Source organism: Vulpes vulpes, chromosome 11, assembly GCF_048418805.1.
Source record: "Vulpes vulpes isolate BD-2025 chromosome 11, VulVul3, whole genome shotgun sequence".
Lineage (NCBI taxonomy): Eukaryota > Metazoa > Chordata > Mammalia > Carnivora > Canidae > Vulpes > Vulpes vulpes.
This window is the reverse complement of record NC_132790.1, coordinates 99503264-99523263: the sequence shown is the minus strand read 5'-3', so window position 1 is coordinate 99523263 and position 20000 is coordinate 99503264. Positions and strand designations below refer to the sequence as shown.

The following is a 20000-nucleotide window of genomic DNA, read 5'->3' as shown; positions in this document are numbered from 1 at the left end:
AGATGAAATGGGAGATTTCAGGGCTGAGGAAGCAGGGTGCTTACTACAGAAGTAAGGAATAAATTAGAATTAGTAAGGATTAGAAGAGTCATGTCAAAAACAGAGTTTCTGAAATGAAGGAAAGGTTTGGGATCATCACAGTGATCTCACATAAAAGCAACTAAGATTAAAGCAATTAGAGGACAGGTCATAGATGTGGAGAACAAAAGTCAACCCCACATGAAGATCTTCAGTATCTATTAATAAGATAACTAAACACTAGGGTAGAAAAAAAGTTATTCTAAGATAGGATAATGAGTATTCTTGTAAGAAAAAGGAAGAACTGAAACTATGGAATAAAAGGCCCACAGCATTCCAGGAAAAATTAATAGGTGTTCATTAGCAAGGGATATTCTGCAGAATTTACTGAACTTTGAGAACAAAGAATTCTGCAAAAATATAGATATAAAAAGGCTATATTTGGGAAATTTCAGATTTCCTTAGATTTTACAGTAAGGCAGTCTCTACACAGCTCTGAGGAAGGCGTTAATAAAAATGTTATGCAAGCCTTGTCATGTAAGCAAAAAGACAAAGGATCTTTATTTGTCTGTCTGTTTTTAAGTAAGCTTTATACCCAATGTGGGGCTTGAACTCACAACCCTGAGATCAAGAGTCATGTGCTCTACTGACTGAGCCAGCCAGGAGCTGCTAAGGCAAAGGTTATCTTTAAACAGATGCAAAAATCTCAAGAAATAATCTTACTAAAGCCCATCTCTCCCACTCATCACAGTGAAAAAATGCTGCACAACAAATGAACAAAAATGTTCTCAAGTGCTTGAGGACTCTAAAAAGAAACAAAAGCAGAGAGATGGTGAAAGAGCAAAAACGGAGTGAAGTGTGCCACATGGAGTGAGTTTCTCATTTCCTTATGAGTTTATCTTTCCTCTGTGGCCCTGCTCTAAGAGTAGTCCCCACAGAAATCAGGGGAAGGGGCTGCCACAAGCTGAGGAGTGTGAGTGAAGGGAATTCCTGGACAGGAGAGAAGTGGAGAAGGGAATTTCTGCTTGGGTACATGATCCTACACATGTCTCAGCCTAGCTCCTGGTCTGTGTGTGCACAGGTCAACCCCCACATAGCAAGGCCTTCAAGAATGAAGCTGAGCTTTGGGCCACAGGTCTCAGCCTCACCCTGGAATAATGCCTCCCTGGAACAATGTCTACACAGGAAAGACCCAAACAAAGGCTTAAAAAGATCTGATCTGAAAACAGGACTACTCAAAAAATTCTCATACTAATCTATGAATGCACAGGCCAGACCTGAAAGACATTAGAGCAAAATCTCAGAATATTGAATGGAGATTGGAATTCCCACTCACAAAAATAAGACCAATCTTACTGTTTAAGTCTTTTTTTTTTTTTTTAAGATTTTATTTATTTTTTCATGAGACACACACACAGAGAGAGAGTGAAAGGCAGAGACAGAGGCAGAGGGAGAAACAGGTTTCCTGCAAGGAGCCTGATGCGGGACTTGATCCCCAATCCTGGTATCATGCCCTAAGCCGAAGGCAGACGCTCAACTGCTGAGCCACCCAGGCGTCCCCTGTTTAAGTCTTATTAGTTTCTCCAGGGGATTTAAACAGGGCCTATAGTCTACACAACAACTTTCGCAATGTCCAGGATGCAATAGAAAATTATAGTATATACACAGAACCAAGAATATGTGTCTAACTCTCAAGAAAAAAAGGATGAAGAGCTGTCACCCCTGAGATGTACTGAGGTAGTGGGAGCCTCGGGGACTTTCCTGCAGCATGGCGTAGAGAAAACACTTCTATAAAGAATGGAATGAAAGAAGTCTCATCAGATAAGTAGAGTCTGTCAAAAGGGAATAAAAGGAAATGTTGAAATGATAACCAAAATAACTTAAAAAGTAAACTTACTGATAGATTCACGTGTTGAATTGAGATGACAGAGGAACAAGTCAGTAAACGAGATTAGTCAATAGAAATCATCCAACCTGAAGAATAGAGAGAAAAAAAAATCTCTTTTTTTTTTTTTTCCCCAATCGGGGAGAAAAAACCCAACCAAACAAACCACTTCAGCTCTCAGGGACTCATGAGACAATATCAAAAGGTCCACAACATGAGTAGAGTCCCAGAGAGTCAGTACAAGAGAGAGAGGCACGAAATAGTGGCTGAGGGAAAAAAATGGCTGAAACTTCTCAAATTTGTTGAAAGTCATAAATTTATAGATTCAAGATTAGCAAGCCCCAAACAGGATAAACTCAAAGAACATCAAGGAAAATAAGAGAAGTAAGAAAATACTTTGGGCTGAATTACATTTAAAAGACAACTTATCAACATTTATTTATTTTTCTTTTTTCTTATTTTTTTGCAACTTATCAACATTTATAAGATAAAGCTGTGCTGAGGGAAACTTACACCTTTATATGCTTGATATTAGGAAAGAAGAAATCTAAAATCCATGCTTAACATTCTGCATTAAGAAGCTAAAGAAAGAGCAAAACAGATCCAAATTCAGTAAAAGAAAAGAAAAAAATAAAGAAAATTAACAAAGTTAAAAGTTGGTTCATTGAAAAGACCAAGAAAATGGACATACTCTTAGGTAAAGTGATCAAGAAAAGGGAAAAAGATGATAAATTGTCACGATCAGGAAGGAAAAAGGGATTAACACAGAGCCTACAGGTATTACAAGGATAATTAATTTGAAAAAATTTCAAACCACAACTTCCTAAAAGTTTACATTTTTTTACTAAGGAGACCTTCTGGTAAACAAAATATCAAACTAAAATTCTGTAAAACATAGCAGTGGTGTACACTAAAAAATGTTCAAATAGTTTCATAGATAATTACAACCTGATTTAAAAGTGTTTCAGTGAGAGGTACCTGGCTGGCTGAGTTGTTAGAGCATGTGACTCTTGATCTCAGGGTTGTGAGTTCAAACCCAGCATTGGGCAAGGAGATTACTTAAGTAAAATTAAAAAATATTTATATATTTCAGTGAATAGTAAAAACAAAACAAAAAGCTTCCATTACTAGTTCAGGAGAAACGTGATACCAAAATGTGCCCCTTGCCCCCTAAAATTATAAACTATTCTCACATATAATATTGATACAAGTATCTTTTAAAATTTTGCAAATACTATTAAGTAGTGAGCTAAGGAATACTACTTCCTGACCTGGTGAGGTTCATCCCAAGAATGCAAAGATGTCTACACATTAGAAAACTAATTAATATAATTACTCATAATATTGGCCTAAAAAGAGGGAAATAATCAGTTTTACCCTTTCAAATGAAGATACTTGACAAACACTCAGCATAATGAGTACTTAATGGAGAACCACTATAAACATTCAAAATAAAATCGGGATGAAGGCAAGGATTCCTAAGGTTAACAATATTATTAATATTATTCAGGAAATAATAGTGAGTACAAATTAAACAAGAGAAAGAAATAAGAAGCATAAACACTGGAAGGAAAAGAGAAAAGAGAAAAAAATGATCATTTGTGGGTAAGATGATTATCTACCCTGCCAGTTTAAAAGGACCACATATAAAATAAATAAATAAAAAAATAAAAGAACCACATATGACACAACCTTCTTACAATTGATAAAATAAATTTTAGCAAGATGTCTGATCTCAAATTAATATACAAAGGTCAGAACCTTTTCTAACAGTAAACAATAATATGTTGGTTAAAAAGGAAGAAAAGATCCCATTCACAATGGTTATATACAAGATAAATACTCAATAAGAAATGTATAGAATCTCTAAGACTTTTATGACTACATTTTTGAAACTATTGAGATTGATAAAGGAAATTAAACCTCATTTGTGGATAAATAAGAAAAATGGTCAAGTAATCCTAATTTAACTTACTAATTCAAGTCATTCAATCTGACGGAAACACCAAAAGGTTGGGGGGGAATTGGACAAAACGTTATCAGAGTAAACTTGTGAAAGTAAACATACAAATATAGAAAGGACAATCCTGGAAAAGAAAAGTAATAAAACTAGTTTTATTATCTATTTTTGTTTTGTCTATTATTTTGTTTTGTTTTGTATTATCTATTATTATTTTGTCTATTATTATCTACCAGGTAATAAAACAAGTAATCAAATTAAAATACCTAAAAGAGTTTAATACCAGGAAGAAAAATACCTAGGAAACATAATAAAGGATCCAGTGATTGGTGCAATTATTTATAGAAAATTAGCATATTAGGAAGGTGCCATATCAAATCAGTGGGGGAAAAAGATTCATAAACAACATTAGAAAAATTTGCTAATGGTTTGGAAAAAAAACATGAATAAATTTCGAATAAATAAATAAGTATATTTGGAATAAATAATGCTTAATGTGAATATCAAAATAATTTCTAAGTACATCAAAGATTTTTAAATAAAACTATAAAATTACTAAAAGAAAAATTGAGTAAACTTACATACAATCTTGTTATGGGGAGGCTTCCTAGGCAGGACACCAAACACCAAAGCCACAAAAGTCAAAAAATTGTACTTGCAGGAAGATTCTAAGCATAATTCTGTAAAAAAAAAAAAAAAAAAAAAGTGAAAAGACTAACTTGGAAAAGTATTTGTAACAGATAAAGCTTATGAACGGCGAATTTTCTAAGTTTCCAAATGGTTTATGCAAATGGCCACATAAAAGAAAATGAATGCAGAAAAACATACAAATATATGTAGAAAAACATGCAACGGCGTTAAATACTTGGTGGAAAAAATGTAAATAGCAAAAGACGTGACAACATACTCACTTTCATTCCTAATTAAAGTCAACAAAAGCAAAACATTGGTAATCTTTTTCACCTTTCAGATTAACAAAATCAAAAAAGGTTTGCTATCCAGTGTTAGGGAGGGTATGGAGAACTAGACACGTGCAGACGCTACTGGCAGGACAACAAAATATATCATTTCTTTGAAAGGTATTGTGCCAACAGTTAACCAAATCGAAAAAAAAAAATGTGAAGATTCAAATTCTCGTTGGCATACAATGCAACTTGTGTAAAACATTAAACGCGTATATGTACATAAACGTGTGTGTATCTTTCTCGAAGAGAGACATTTTGTTTTTATCATATACAGATTTGTTTACAAATTTTTCCTTTTTTTTAAACCATTGCTCTCTTGTTTTAAAATTTTTAAATTTAATATGAATTAATTCACATATAGTGCATTATTAGTTTCTGGGGTAGAATTTAGCAATTCATCAGTTGCATTTAACACCCAGTGCTCATCCCATCAAGTGTCCTCCTTAATGTCCATCACCCAGTTACCTCATCCCCCCACCCATCCCCCCTCCACTAACCCTCAGTTTGTCTCTATCTTAAAACAAAAAGAAATTAGCCAGGCCCCTACCCCTCACATCCTCACAAAAGATGAGCAGGCTGATGGAAGGAGTTCTGTGACTGAAATTCTCAGCAGCTAGTTTGCATCCTTTTTCCTGAACTTATCTGGCAGGAGGATCTGAAAGAGCAGTTGGGAAAACTCTCCGTTTCTGAGTGTCTGAGCACATTATCTCCGTGAAGATGAAAGCCAGCGTGGTCATTAAGACGGCCAACTCCATTTGACTAATTTCTCTAAACTCCTGAATTGAAATACTCTTTTGTTAAAATAATCTTTCGGAGCTAAGTAGAGTTCTTGTGAAATGACAAAATTCAGTTGCAAGAAGATTAAAAGAAGTGGTTCAATAAAAGTTTAGAAACATTTAGTGTTTGTCTCTTTCCTCATCCCAGATTGAGACAGTGTGATGCTACCGACAATCTCGTTTTCTCTCTAACTCTACGTGACCATACCTTTTAGTACCTTGATACACAGCCTTTGGGTCTTCATCATTTAAGAGGTGGGTCCTTGCGAACTTCATTTTTTTTTTTTCATTTTCATGTCTTCTCTCTTCATCTCTAGCTCTTTGTCTTCTATTAAAATTGAACTCCCTCTTCGTTCTTTTCATTCCTTCCTCTAACACACCACACTATGCACTTCTATTTAAATAGAGACCCTGGAGTTTGAAGACAATTTCCAAAAGGGCTTTGGGTAGCATGATATGCCTTGAATACTCTGCAACATGGTCTGAACCACCATCTCAAACATAAAAGTGACTGCTGCTGGTCTTGATTGCTTTCCCTTATTAGCTTTATTTATCTCATGGCAAAATCTTTCTTTTCTCTGAAAACTATATTTATGGATCTTTTTTAAGATACAGAAGAGTTTTGTATTATAATAAGCGCGATGTAGCCTTCTGCTACCCTTCCATGTAATCCCTTCTGAAAATTCGCTGCAAGGGAAATAAATAGTCAAGACACCAAAGAAATTGTGACCTTTGTAGGTGTTTTGGCTTTTGTATGATCTTTACTCTGGAACCAAGTTTAAGGACCTCGTCATCACTATATTTAATATCGCCTGCCCATGCATTTTGTATCATATTGCCTACTTTTAAATTTTTCTATCACTTGTCACTGTCTGGAAATATTTTTTGGCATAATCGTATGTTATCTGTCTGGTTCATAGATTGGAGGCCAATTTCCCGTGAAGTCAATGAAGTTTAAGCTTTAGAGCCCCTGTCTTGCCTGGGGCCCCTGTGAGAGCAGAGTTTCTGGAAGCGATGGAGTATTCAGGGTGAAGAGGTGAAAGCAGGCTGCCATCTGGACGCCTTAGCATGTAGGCCTATCTAGGAACTTGCCTACGGATATCTCAGAAGAAAGGGACCTGAACTTCTAACGCCCAGAAAGTGGTTGGAATTTTTTCCTCTTCTTCCAAATAGTGAATCCTACCGCATCTGATTCTGCATCCAGAAATTGTAGGGTTTTGTTTTGCTTTGTTTTAGAGAGGGTGTGCCAAATTACATTCACTGAAGGTTCTACAAATGTAAGCCCCGTGAAAAGGCCATGTCTGTTGCTTTCATTATTCTAACCACAAGACCTACAACAGTGCCTGAGCACATAGGAGATGCTCCATAAATCTTTGTTGACAAAAAAAAATTAAGATGAGGGAGATCAAGAAGAAGAGCAGTCCAAGACTGCTGATCTGGGGACAGATATGGCTTATTTAAGGAGCTGTAGAAAGTTTAGCATGGTTGGAGCATGTGGAATGACAAAAGAGAGAGAGAGAGAGAGAGAGAGAGAGAGAGAGAGAGAGATATGTTGGAGGCATATGCAAAGCCCAGAAAATTCTAGGTGCATTGGAATATTTTAAACATTTAGACACGACTGGCTTTATTTTTTTAATGACACGAACATCCCCCCCCCCCCCCCCCCCCCCCCAGTTCTAGTGTAGTTAACATACAGTGCTGTATTGGGACCTGACTGACTGTAAGTAGATGGCCTTGGTTGCTGCTTAGAGAATGGGTTGGAGGGAGAAGAAATAGTGAGAGCAGGTCTACGGGGCAATGATGGTGGGGACATGGACCAGAGTGACAATCAGAGAGGGAGACTGAGAGAAGAGTTTTAGGATGGATAGGGGAGACCAAAGCAAGAGCATTTTCTCCTGGACTAGATGTGGAAAGGGAGAGAGAGGAAGTCACAGTGGCTGGTGGAGTTTTGTGTTGAATAAGATGCTTTTTCTTATGTTGCACAGTGCAGGGCAGAATGCAAACAGAGAGAGGGTCTACACTTAGTGTAGCCACGTTCCTTCTGTGCAGAAATTTACATCTCAAGGGCAGATTTCCTTAATGCTTTGAAACACAGATTCAAAATAAACTAGCACTATTTGGCTTTTTTTTTTTTTTAATTATTTTATTATTATTATTTATTTATTTATTTTTATTTTTTTATTTTTATTTTTATCTTTTTAAGATTTTATTTATTCATGAGAGACAGAGAGAGGAAGAGACACAAGCAGTGTTTGTCAAAACAAACAAACAAACAAAATAAACTAGCATCGGTCTTGCCTTGACTTTTATCCTCACATACAAATTCTAAACAGTTACTTAAAATTTCTAAATCACGACTTTCTTTATAAGGCTACAGGGAGGAATCAAGATAAAACAGAAAATTTTAGTAATTTTCCAAATGTATTTCATTTCAAATAGACTTGAGAAAGGACTGGCCAGGATTTTTCTTTTTTCTTTTTTTTTTTTTGAGATAATTTTGAACTTACAGGACAGTTGCAAGACTACTATAAAGAAATCTCAGATTTTTTTGCCCAGTTTCCCCCCAAATTATTAACATTTGCTATATTTGCTCTACTGTATCTGTCTTGCTCTTACTCTCCTTTTCTTTTTATCTCTCTTTCTATGTATATATGTATATGTACATAATATATATCATGTATGTACACATATATGTATGTCTGTATATGTATTTAATTTTATACTTAGATATTATTCTCTTTTTGAACCACTTGAGAGTAAGTTGCAGACGTGATGTCCCTTCCCCCCTCAAATACCTCACTGTGGATTTTTTAAAAACAAGCAAATTCTCTTCCACAACCACTGAAAAATGATCAAAATCAGGAAATTATCTTTAATAGAATACTATAATTTAATCAATCAACTTCATAGAGATTGCTTTGGCCGTTATTTTAAAGTTCAAAGACCTAGCTTAATATCTTTTCCCAACAACGTTATTGGAATAAAAATGGGTATTTAAAAAAATGAGAGGCATTTTTCAGTATCAATTGACTGAATCTTGTTTTAAATTTATGATCATTACCCTTCAAGCAGGTCCCTGGTGCTACTTCCTGGCGATTCTGCTGGATGTCCTTGATCTATTTAATTCTCACTCTCCTAATTGACATCTTTTCCATTTTTGTCACATGGCTACAACTTTGTCTTTACTCTCAGCTGATGATCTAGCTTTTTATTTCACTGAGAAAAGAGCAACCATCAGAAGAGGATTTCCACAGAGTCTCATCCCAAAGTCTATCAAATAGGGACGCCTGGGTGGCTTAGTGGTTGAGCATCTGCCTTCTGCTCAGGTTGTGATCCTGGGGTCCCGGGATCGAGTCCCGCATCACGGTCCCCACAGGGAACCTGCTTCTCCCTCTGCCTGTGTCTCTGCCTCTCTCTGTCTCTCATGAATAAATAAAATCTTAAAAAAAAAAAAAAAGCCTAGCAAACCACCTTGTACCTACACCTTCTGCCTCATTTTCCTGCCACCATGAAAGAGTTCTTTTCCTCCTACTTACGGCCCACATTTCTCTTGGCGCTGGGTCTGTTTCCCATCCTCAAGTGCCTCCTCCAACATTTAAGTTCTGTGGTTTTCTCTCCCCACTTTCGAGTCATCAATATATTCTTCATTAGATCATCCCCTTGACCCTATAAACCTGACTTCATCTCTCGTTACCACCATCGCTCCCAGCCACCACCCATTCCCCTCACAATAAACACTACTGAAGAGTTTTGTACACTCACTGCCTCTTCTCTCCTAGTCCCTTGGGCCCACTCCAGCTGGGCTAATTCTCTGCTACATCTCCACCCCAATTGTTCTTACCAAGATCATCAGTGACCTGTGTTGCCAGATCCAATAATCATTTCCCAAGGCTCACTTCATTGGCCCAGCAGCAGCATTTGACACAGTTGATCGTTCCCTCCTTTTCGAGACACTTTCTTCACTCGGCCTATAAGTTACTCCTTTCTTGTGGTTTCCCTCTCTCGCTCGTTGCTTCTTTTCAGTCTCCTTTGCTAGTTCTTCTTCTGAGCTTTTCTTTAGGTCTTTCCCTCACATGGAATATAAGAGAGTTGGAAATTCGTTTTGTTTCCTCTTATCTCTAGCACCGGGAATGATGCACTCAATAAATGCTTATTATTTTGCTAGTTGCCTATGACATAATTTATATTATTTTAATATATGCTTAATATGTAAATATCTTAAACATTAACTATATTTATTTTAGATATAACATATAAATTATATTATTAATATTAATAATCACACAAATATTTGTTGAATGAATGAATGAATGGATTTCTTCTTGAGGCATTATACACACATATACATTTTATGTTCTCTCGCTTCTTTCTATGGAAGTTTTATTTTTTCCTCCTGAATCATCTGTCTCCATTGTTGCTTGAATGTCCTCATCAGAGTCAGCAAATGCTTACAAGCACTGTCGCACTCCCTCTCGGAGTCCACGGTAAACATAAGTGATCCATTCTAGTTTCTTCAGCACTATTATGACCCCGTGCACTTTACCATCCTGCTCAACGCAGAACTCCAGGCAGCCACCTCTAATTGATTGGATTTGGCAGGAAATGTGAAACCTGTTTGTTATCCTAGATGTAAATTCAAACTTTCTTTGGTTGTTGTTTTAGGCTTGGTTTCCAAACTGACCAAAAGACATGGACCCATGGGGTAAAATGGAAATCACATGCTCTTTAAAGTTCTTCCAGCTTTGCTGAGAAGGACCAAAGAGGCAGAGAGTGCCTTAAATAATGACTACTGCATATTTTATTAAAACTCTAGGGCTTTAGTTTAAAAATAAAACTCCCAGTTCTCCTTCATCTGTGCCTTAAAAAAAAAAAAAACTCAATTTAATTGAATCATTCTTTCACAGCCTCCTAAAATCTAATTGATCACAGATCTCAAAGGCAAGTGCAGAAAACCCTACAAATTGTTTGCTTCCTTGTACATAATGAGAGCCTTTTATGAACCACACTCTGTACCTCTTCTGAAGCGAGAAGACTCCAGGAGGCCGGGGAAACCTTGTTTCTACCTTCTTGCTCCCAAAATCAAACTGATAACCATGGTCCTTGTTTCTAAGGAGGTTTTTGAATGTAAGGTAAGGTACCTAGTATTACCAGGGGATTCCCACCAGGATAGGAAAAGTAAACCTGAAAGGAAAAATATATCCTCCGCCACGTGTCTAGAACTCAGAAATTTACTGGTGACTAGTTTCTCAGATGGTTGAGGAGCATGCTGGCCCAATCCTTCTTCTCTTCCTTTTTATGATCTGTCACGACCCTCTGGTCCTTGCTAGACAGGCAAAGTGTTCCTGTGTTAACTCTTCTCCAAAGACCAGTTCCTCAAAACCTGAATCCGTGAAGTTGAGAGGAAGATGTTTCTCGCACAGGATTTTGAAGGTCATCTTTGTCCTCGTGGACATTCTAAAAATCTGCAGCCCGATTCTTTAAAGCAACCGGCCAAGTTTTCTAGATATGTTAACTGAGGTACTGCTCTAACGTTGGTGTCGTTATCTTCCGCTTAAGGAATTTCTTCCAATGTAGGTATAATTAAATTGCGTATCACCTCAAATTTATTCTGGCCCAAGGGAAGGAAGTTGCGTGGGATATTCATTAATTTTTTAATTAGCCTTTTGGTGGTTACTGACCTCTGATAGATTAAGTTTTTTAATAGAACAAAGGTATATTTGTTCATTGTATTCACTAGAAGCTAAATCTTCTTTTTGAAGTGCTCATAGTTGCTTCATGGCAGCATTTTCTTATTTGTTTAATCTGCTATTTCAGCCTTGAATAAATAAAAATTTTTTTGGGGGGGGGATATATTAATTTGCAAAAAAGCTGAATATAATAGACTTAGCCTCGATGGTGGACAGCATTGTTTATTGTACATCAACAATACGTTCCGAGTCTGGAGTATTTGCGCTTATCCTGTTCACACTGGGTCAGTAAGAGACAGTGAAGAGTGATAACTAAGGATCATTTTGCTTCAGCTTGACTTTGATCCTGGACTTTTCAGACAGTCACTCCATTTAGAGTGACTGTAGCTTCCACCTCCACTTTTTTCCCTTTCTATAAAATGTGGGTAGCCTTCTTTCAAGGATGTAGTCAGGTATTAGGCTGAAACACGGAAAGCAGATAGAAGAGTATCTGGTCCACTGCATGGTCCCCTTGCTAAATGTGCCAGTTACACTGCTTCCTTGCTTCTCCTGATTCCTGTCTTTATTTATTTGTTTGTTTGTTTATTATTTATTTATTTATTTATTTATGGAATTCAATTTGCCAGCATATAGCATAACACCCAGTGCTCATCCCGCCAAGTGGATTCCTGTCTTTAGATTGCCCTCCTATCCCCTCTACCTCCAGATCTTTCCAGGGCTGGCTCATTTTCAACATTCGCAGCTGGTGAGGATTGTAACCACCCCATGTAACTCGCCTCTCTAATTACAATAGTACATATCACCCCATTTTACGATCCTCATAGTTTTTATCAATAGTCACTATAACCTTGTTTTTCTGTTTACCTGTTTATTTTCTTTCTCTCCTTTGTAGAATTGAAGTTCTTGCAGAGTAGGGATATTGTCTATTTTTCTTTTCCCCAAATCCCCAGAACCTAGAACAGGGAGTGACACATAACGGCAATCAAATGAATGAATAAAGGGTGGTTGTCCCCTCTTTCCTCTGGCTAAGTCCACTGGCATTCCAAAAGAGAAGCAGAATCATCTTTTTTTTTTTTAATTTTTATTTATTTATGATAGTCACAGAGAGAGAGAGAGAGAGAGAGAGAGGCAGAGGGAGAAGCAGGCTCCATGCACCGGGAGCCCGACGTGGGATTCGATCCTGGGTCTCCAGGATCGCGCCCTGGGCCAAGGGCAGGCGCTAAACCGCTGCGCCACCCAGGGATCCCCAGAATCATCTTTTTAGTGTGGCATTTACCTACCCATAAATAGACTGCTAGAAATTAGTAAATAGAAGGACGCCTGGCTGGCTCAGCGGTTGAATGTCTGCCGTCAGCCTGGGGTGTGATCCTGGAGACCCGGGATCGAGTCCCACATCGGACTCCTTGCAGGGAGCCTGCTTCTCCCTCTGCCTGTGTCTCTGCATCTCTCTGTGTCTCTCATGAATAAATAAATAAAATCTTAAAAAAAAAAAGAAATTAGTAAATAAGTAACTGAAAACAAGGCAAGGAAGTGCATCTCCCTTTGTTTGATTGTGCTGATTAGGAGTAAAAATACACCGTATGTAAAAGATTCATTACATTCGTTCAGTCAGTAAACCTATTATGTGAGCCCCTATTCTGTCCTAAGACTTGGGCTAGTTATTGAGGTTAAAATGCTTAAGAAGAGAGTTCATATTTAAAAAGCACCTAATGTAATTGGCACAGTGAACCATTTATTCACTTAAACTTGTGACTTTTACTCTAGTTATACCTTTATGCTTTATTAAAATGGTAGGTAAGCCCAGGCCAAGGGATTCTGGGGAAGATAGCTTAAGGCAAAGAAATCTGTAGGGCAGTGACATTTGAGCTGGACCTTAGAGACAGAGTGGAGATTTCCAGGGTAGAGAAAGAAGGAAGGGTATTCAAAGAATGCAAGTAGCGTGAGCCAAAACCCAGAAGGATCCTCCTCCTCCTGTGTGCTGGGGATAGGGAGGTAGTGGGCAGGAATCAGCCAGTAGCCTAAAAGGCTGAACATGTGTGGGGCGGGGAGCGGGGGGACCGCTGGTGGTGGATGGCAAGACTAGAAAGGTAAATTGAAACCATGAAGAACCATAAATATCTTGCCCAGGGCTTCGACTTCAAACTGTAGGTAATGAAAGTATAAGCTGAATCAGATCTGCATTTTAGAAAGGTCATCACGACGACTGTGTTGAGGACGAGAGGGTTTCTAGAAAAGGAAAGAGACCAGAGACAGTGAGAGATTAGAGCAGGAATCCCGTCTAGTAGTCCAGGCAGGAAGCCCTGATTCAGGGAAGTTCAGTAGTAAAGCGTCAAAGAAAGAGATGAATTTGAGGGAAATTCAGTAAGAACTGCGCCAAAGCAGAGGAGTCTGAAATAGCTGAATATATTGACAAACCCCAGGAAGACAGAGGGAGGAGCCAGGCTTCGATTTTTGGGATGTTGCTAGTGAGGTGCCTATGAGGTGTCTAGGCTTACAGACCTGCTGAGAAGCTTAATGTTTGAATGAATGGTTGTTAAAGTTCAAATTACTGTCGGGGGGCGGGGGGGTCAGACGGACGGAATAAAGTAGTGAGTCTGCCATGAACCTGTTTCGTTTGGGGACATAAAGGAGGAAAGAGGAGGACGCGTCGTCGACATGCCTGGGCCTACGTGTTTTTATGACTTTATTTATCGAGCATCACATCCAGACACTGAGTAACTAATTAAGTTGTTACTCAAGAGGCTTATTTATTATCATTATTATTATTATTATTATTATTATTATTATTTTACTGGGAAGAGCAGGAGTCTGATTCCGCTGTTGCCCTTGAGCACAGCGACGATAGGAACAGTTTGATCCTCACATAGTGACCATTTATTAATTGCTGACTATAGGATGAGCTCTTTCCACGAATCAACTCACTTTGTGCCGTGGGTCCGATCCTTGTCCTGTCCTTTTACAGAAGAGGAGACGAAGGCAGACAAAGAGGGACTGGCCCAAGTCATGCAGCCAAGCAGTGGTCCGAGTGGGACTTGAAACCAGGCACCGTGGCCCGGGCCAACCTTTCCCCTCTCGGACCCATCCTGCAGCATATTGCAGCGCCCGTCAGACTCTGTGGCATGCCCTTGAACCCCGGCCCATGCTACATTCTGGAGTGACGGGGTCTTCAGTTCCTTCAGCCCCTTGATTCTTCTGACGGCTGAGCTGCAAGGGCCTCCATAAACAGACACTGGGCTGGGATTGTGCCCCTTTTGAGGGCAACAGGAAACAATCACCCCCAAACCCTAGGTGTTCAGATCTTGTACTAGCAATTTCCACCCCCCAGAGAAAAGCTCGGGGCCCGGAAGCAGTAGACCAAGTCCACGGAGGGGCCGCTAAAATTTAAGTGTCGGGGGCTGCCCTGGCCAGAGGAGCAGAATGTGCCCGTCCTCTTCACGCAGCCTCCTCTTTGGCATTGCCACTGTCTCTACAGGTTGCAAGAATCTGACCCCTGGTGCCTACTAATCTCTACAAACATCTGACACCCCCCGGTGTCTACTTTGCCTCTCCTTTGACCTATGCATTGCTCCCAGGTGCTGACTTACTGTGCACCCTGGGGCCAAGACTCAGAAGAACCAATCATGCGCCCATCACCCTTTATCAGCTAAGCAGAGGCTTTCTGTCATGTGTCCCAGCTCTATGTGTCCTCTCTGTTGGGAGGCATGTGACCGCCAATCTTTGAACAAAACAACTGAACTACTCACAGTCAAGAGCCAGGGTAGTAGATAAGCTCCTTCAAGTTCACGGACAATATATCCTTGTATAGGCCTCGTGGTTTGCAACGAGTCACAGATCCTCAGCGGGCCTGCGGCCAGGCCACGGCCGGCCCGAATTCCTGCCGAACAAGGAAGCCCACTCCTCAAGGTCCAGCCGCGACAATCGGCGTCCCCAGCTCGGCCAGCGTGGGGGCGGCATCATTGTTCCTCACACCCCAAACCCCACGGCCTTTATATTCCCACCGCATTCCACGCTGACCCGCTTCCAAGGAGGCCTTTGTGTTCTTATCTCAGGGGCCTGCGAAGCTGTGAAGTCAGTGCCCTGCACACTTACCCCGTGTCCACACGCAGCTGAGCTGCCTCCGGAGCAGAGTTCTACTTTCTTGGCACGCGCCCACCTGGCCCCTGATCTCTGAGGTCCGGGGTGCCCTTGCCTGAGGCCAGCCTGGGCCTCTCCTTTGCTGCAGCCCTGCCCTCCCGTCCGGCCTTGTCCAGAACTCGGGCCTGGCCACTGACACAAGGATGCCCCACAGTCCCCTTCCGTGACTCAGACCTTTGGCCCCAGGAGGCGTTACCCCCCCCCCCAATGCACAATGCACTTCATGACGGTACTTTCACTTTTTGATCATTGTTTTCAATCTGTCTTTTTTTTTTTTTCCAAAACAAAATCTTTTTATTTTTAATTTTCTTAAATTTGTAAGTTTTGGTTTTATTTGAATTCAATCTGCCAGCATATAGGATCACTCCCAGTGCTCATCTCGCCATGTGCCCTCCTTAGTGCCCGTTGCCCAAGTGACCCCATCCCCACACCCACTTCCCCTCAAAACTAAATCCTACTGAGAGATTAAAAAAGTTAAAGATATAATATTGAGGGCAGATTTGGACGCTGAGAGCTGAAGTCCTTATCTGGCTCCTCCTCTGACCAGGAATCCTCCACCAAGGAGTGAAGACACTCTGAAGAGGGACAGCTTGGCAAACACCTGATCAAATCAACATCAATCTCCTTTCTTCCTTCTTTCCTCCTTCCTTCCCTCCTTCCGCATTCTTTCTTGTGTCCAGAAGGCTCTACTGTTCATTTAATAATCTTAAAACATCCTCTCTGGTTCATTCTGAGAACATTTTTTGGTCTCTTCTTTGTTAATGGATCCTTCAACTTTTCCATTGTCTCCAAAAACACTGATTTTCCTGAATTCACAACATTTCCCTATGTTTCCATTCAGGACTTTTGCTTTTTTATTTATTTATTTTTTTTTGAATTTTTTTTAAAATTTTTTATTTATTTATGATAGTCACAGAGAGAGAGAGAGAGGCAGAGACACAGGCGGAGGGAGAAGCAAGCTCCATGCACCGGGAGCCTGATGTGGGACTCGATCCCGGGTCTCCACGATCGTGCCCTGGGCCAAAGGCAGGCGCCAAACCGCTGCGCCACCCAGGGATCTCGACTTTTGATTTTTTAAATACGTGTTTACTGAACACTTATTGTGTTCTCAGTCCTAGGAAAGCAAACATCCTTGCCCCCCTGGAGCTCCCGTTTGGGTGATGCAAAATAGATGGTCAGCACGATAAGTGAGTAAATTATTTGTTAGAGATTCATAAAGAGTAGAAAGAAAAGTAAATAAGGGAGGTGAATAGGCAGCGGAGGGGAGGGTTGTCTCCGTTTAAAATCTTGCACGTTGCAGGCTGTGAGCAGTGACAAAATCTTAGGGTTAACAGCATTCCAGGTAGGGAAGTGCTCAGCCACCAAGGCCTTGGGATGGCCATACATGTGGCGTGTTGGGCAAACAGCAAAGACGGCACAGTGGGTAGAGGCTTGTGAACAAAGCTGAAAGCAGGAGATGAGTTCAGAGGGACAAAGGCTAATCTCATAGGGTCTCACAGGCCATTAAAAGGACCTTGGCTTTGGTCTTTGTGAGAATGGGAGTCCCTGGAAAGTTCTGATGATTATATGCCTTGGTTTATACTTTCCAAGGATCACTCGGCTGCTGGAGTTGAAGAGATTGCAGTGGGGCAAAGACAGAAACACAGAGGCCAGTTAAGAGGCTATGACTTTAGAAAGTCCTTGACTCTTCAATTTATCTCAACTAATACACCGTTGGCCCCTTACTGTATTCCAGGCACTGAGTTAGGTGCGAGGGGGAGAGGAGGGAGACAGCAGTGGTTAACAAGGCTCATTAATTTCTTTGACTAGTCTCCTTCCACATCAAGACTCTTCACTAGCTTACAGATGTGTATCTTCTCCACACTCAACAACTCTGTAATTCTTTCATCCTGTGCTCCCACTTCCAGGGAAGAGATGCAAGAGAGAAGTCTGCTGCGGAAGGCCTGCATGCAACCTGGTGTCCTTATGAAAAGAGGAAGCTTGAACCCACAGAGAAACACCAGGGGCATGTGTACACCGAGGAAAGACCATGCAAGGAGGCAGCAAGGTGTCCGTTATCTGTAAGCCAAGGAGAGACCCCTCAACAGAAACCAGTCCTGCCGCCATATTGATATTGGACTTCCATTCTCCAGAACTTCGAGAAAATAGATTTCTGTTGTAAGCCACTCAGACTGTGGTAGTTTGTTACAGAGTCATGGTTCAAACCATGCAAACTAATACACTATAGTAAGGCAAAACAATCACTTGGATGATAGGAAATTAAGAGGACTTTAGGAATATCGAAGGTAACAAATGGAATATACACATGCACACACACACATACACGCACGCACACATGTACCCACACATCTATGTATATAAAGAGAAAATGAAATTAAAACGTCTTGATTACTGCATTTTAAAAACAGCTCCATGGAACAATAAAGTGTATTTAGTGTGACCCTACAATTTCACAACAAACTTTTCTCAGGAAGGGCTTCTCTGCGAGGCTCAACTTGCCACTGCAAGTTTGTTCCAATTAACACGACAGACGGCACACTCCTGTTTACTGTGGAGTTGTATTAAGTGTAGGCCCATCATTTGGAATCGTTTTCCCAGAAACGGTGACAAAAGCAATGAACCCTAGCAAAGCAGTTTCACTCCGCGTGGGTGGCTTTCCGAAGGGCTTTGTCTGTTTCCAGCATCCACACAGGCCAGATGATAGGAATCCTTTTCACCTTCAGAAATCTGCTTAACTCTTCGTATTAAGGGGCCTTTTTTTACTCTTGGTGGAAGCAAATGCACCTACACCTACTTTACTTATACCCTCTGCCGTCCTCCCTCACAAAGTAATGATTGTGAACTTTGAAACAATCACTTAAATATATGTGTGTGGGGGTGAAGGATTTGCAAATCAAATCACATAGTTCAGCTAAATATAGCCTTTGTCAGAAGAAGTAATTTGCGAGCAAATACAAATTAAGAACTAGAATCCGCCGTGGGCCACGGCTCGGGAATAGTGTCTACCGTGTTCAGAGAGTTTATAGATGTGCGGCCCTTGTCCATGAATCCCGACTGACCCAGTGATGGACAACTCTGGAAAGAAATCACCACTATGCCTTGAGTGGAGGTGTCATTCCATGTTACCATGTGGTTCTTGAAAAGGTGAAAACAATCAAATCGAGCTAGAATGACTTTGGGGGTACGACCAAGACACGAGAGAGTTTAATGTTTTGTGAGGGACTCATCCACACTTACCTACGAAGAAGCGACTGACATTGTCTTTCTGCTCAAGGATACGTTCCTTGTCATGCTATTGTCCGCACAGTGGAGCAGGCATGAGATACCCGGGGCACATCCCACTTCTTCGTGACATATCAAAATTTCTGGGCAGCAGGAATCTCCACTTTGGGAATCAGCTCACTCTTTGCTATTATGCTTTTTTCTTCAGGATCCCAGGATCTTGTATGAAATTGAGTCTGTTGCCCTACATTTGGAATTTCTTTTTTTTTATTTATTTTTTATTTTTTTTTTGGAATTTCATTCAAATTCAGTTTTCCCTCAATTTTATGGGCATGTCTACGTGTACTCATTCATGTGGGCATTAGAGCTTTTTGATAGTTTGCTGCTGTCTCTCCGTGAGGACATCTGTATTTAATCTGACCCTGATCGGTCTTTTTTGCACTTTTTGTTATCCCTTCTACATGAGAGTGGCAGGTAAACACATCACCAAAACTCTGATAATCAATATTTTCCTGTTTGATAGTAAATGTGCTGTTTGTGCCGTACAGAGCATCCTAGGTCACATGTCACAAGGCTACCCTGGCTGGGTGACCACACACACTTGCCTTTCTTCTCACTAACAACAGTAACTATAGCCTCAATAGTTACAGCAGACCTTTCAGTAAATACAGTATAAACTTTTAAATTCAAATGTAGGAGGTACTTCTTGCCTAAACGTAGCATTCTAAAATATCGTATTATATTCCATCGGGAGGTATTTGTTGAGCATTCCTACTATGAATGAGAGAACTTCTGGGTACTCAATAATGAATAAAGCATGTTTCTTTTCCTCATGGGTTTATATTTCGGTGGGGAACTAAGCAAACAACTAAGAAGGAAATCAAGATAAATAAAATAATTTCAATTTTTAATGAGCTCTATGAAGCAAAGACAAAGCATGCAGGTTCAGATTTTTATACTCCACTGAAAGGCTTTTATGGTGAAGAGTAACAGGATACAATTTACACCTTAAGGAAACCCCTCACTGGTTCCCTATAGTAGTGAGAATGGCTCAGAGGCACAAGAGTGGGAACAGGACACAGTTGGAAGGTTGTGTGGCAATTTGGACCCAAGATGAAGGTGACTTGGTGCCAAGGGGATGGAAAGATGAGTGATATGGTGGCAAGGGGATGAGAGACAGGGAGACATCAAGATTGCTCCCGGGGACCTGGCCTGAGGACCCCACTGGATGGGGAAGCCATGTATGAGGTGAGAGAGTTTAGGGGGCATTGAACTTGTTGGAATCGAGGTCTCTGTGGTACGGTGTGTTGAGCTGGCAGTTTGGGCTGTGAGCAGAGTTCACAGGAAATGTCA

The 20000-nt window shown here is 40.4% G+C and overlaps 1 protein-coding gene across 6 annotated transcripts in view; it reads right to left on the bottom strand.

Moving 5' to 3' along the window:
* MME (membrane metalloendopeptidase) overlaps nucleotides 1-15585 on the bottom strand; it is a 137686-nt gene extending 122101 nt beyond the window's left edge. Inside the window, exons 1-4 of one of the 6 annotated variants that reach the window (XM_072727204.1) lie at nucleotides 15381-15575; nucleotides 15035-15165; nucleotides 12156-12244; nucleotides 4445-4543 (exon numbers count right to left, since the gene is read on the bottom strand). The gene's annotated coding sequence lies outside the window, so the exon portion shown is untranslated. Of the gene's footprint in view, nucleotides 1-4444; nucleotides 4544-12155; nucleotides 12245-15034; nucleotides 15343-15380 lie in introns of those variants that run through there. The other 5 variants (XM_072727207.1, XM_072727206.1, XM_072727210.1 and 2 more) reach the window with 5 other exon arrangements.
* Nucleotides 15586-20000: the final 4415 nt, after the last annotated feature.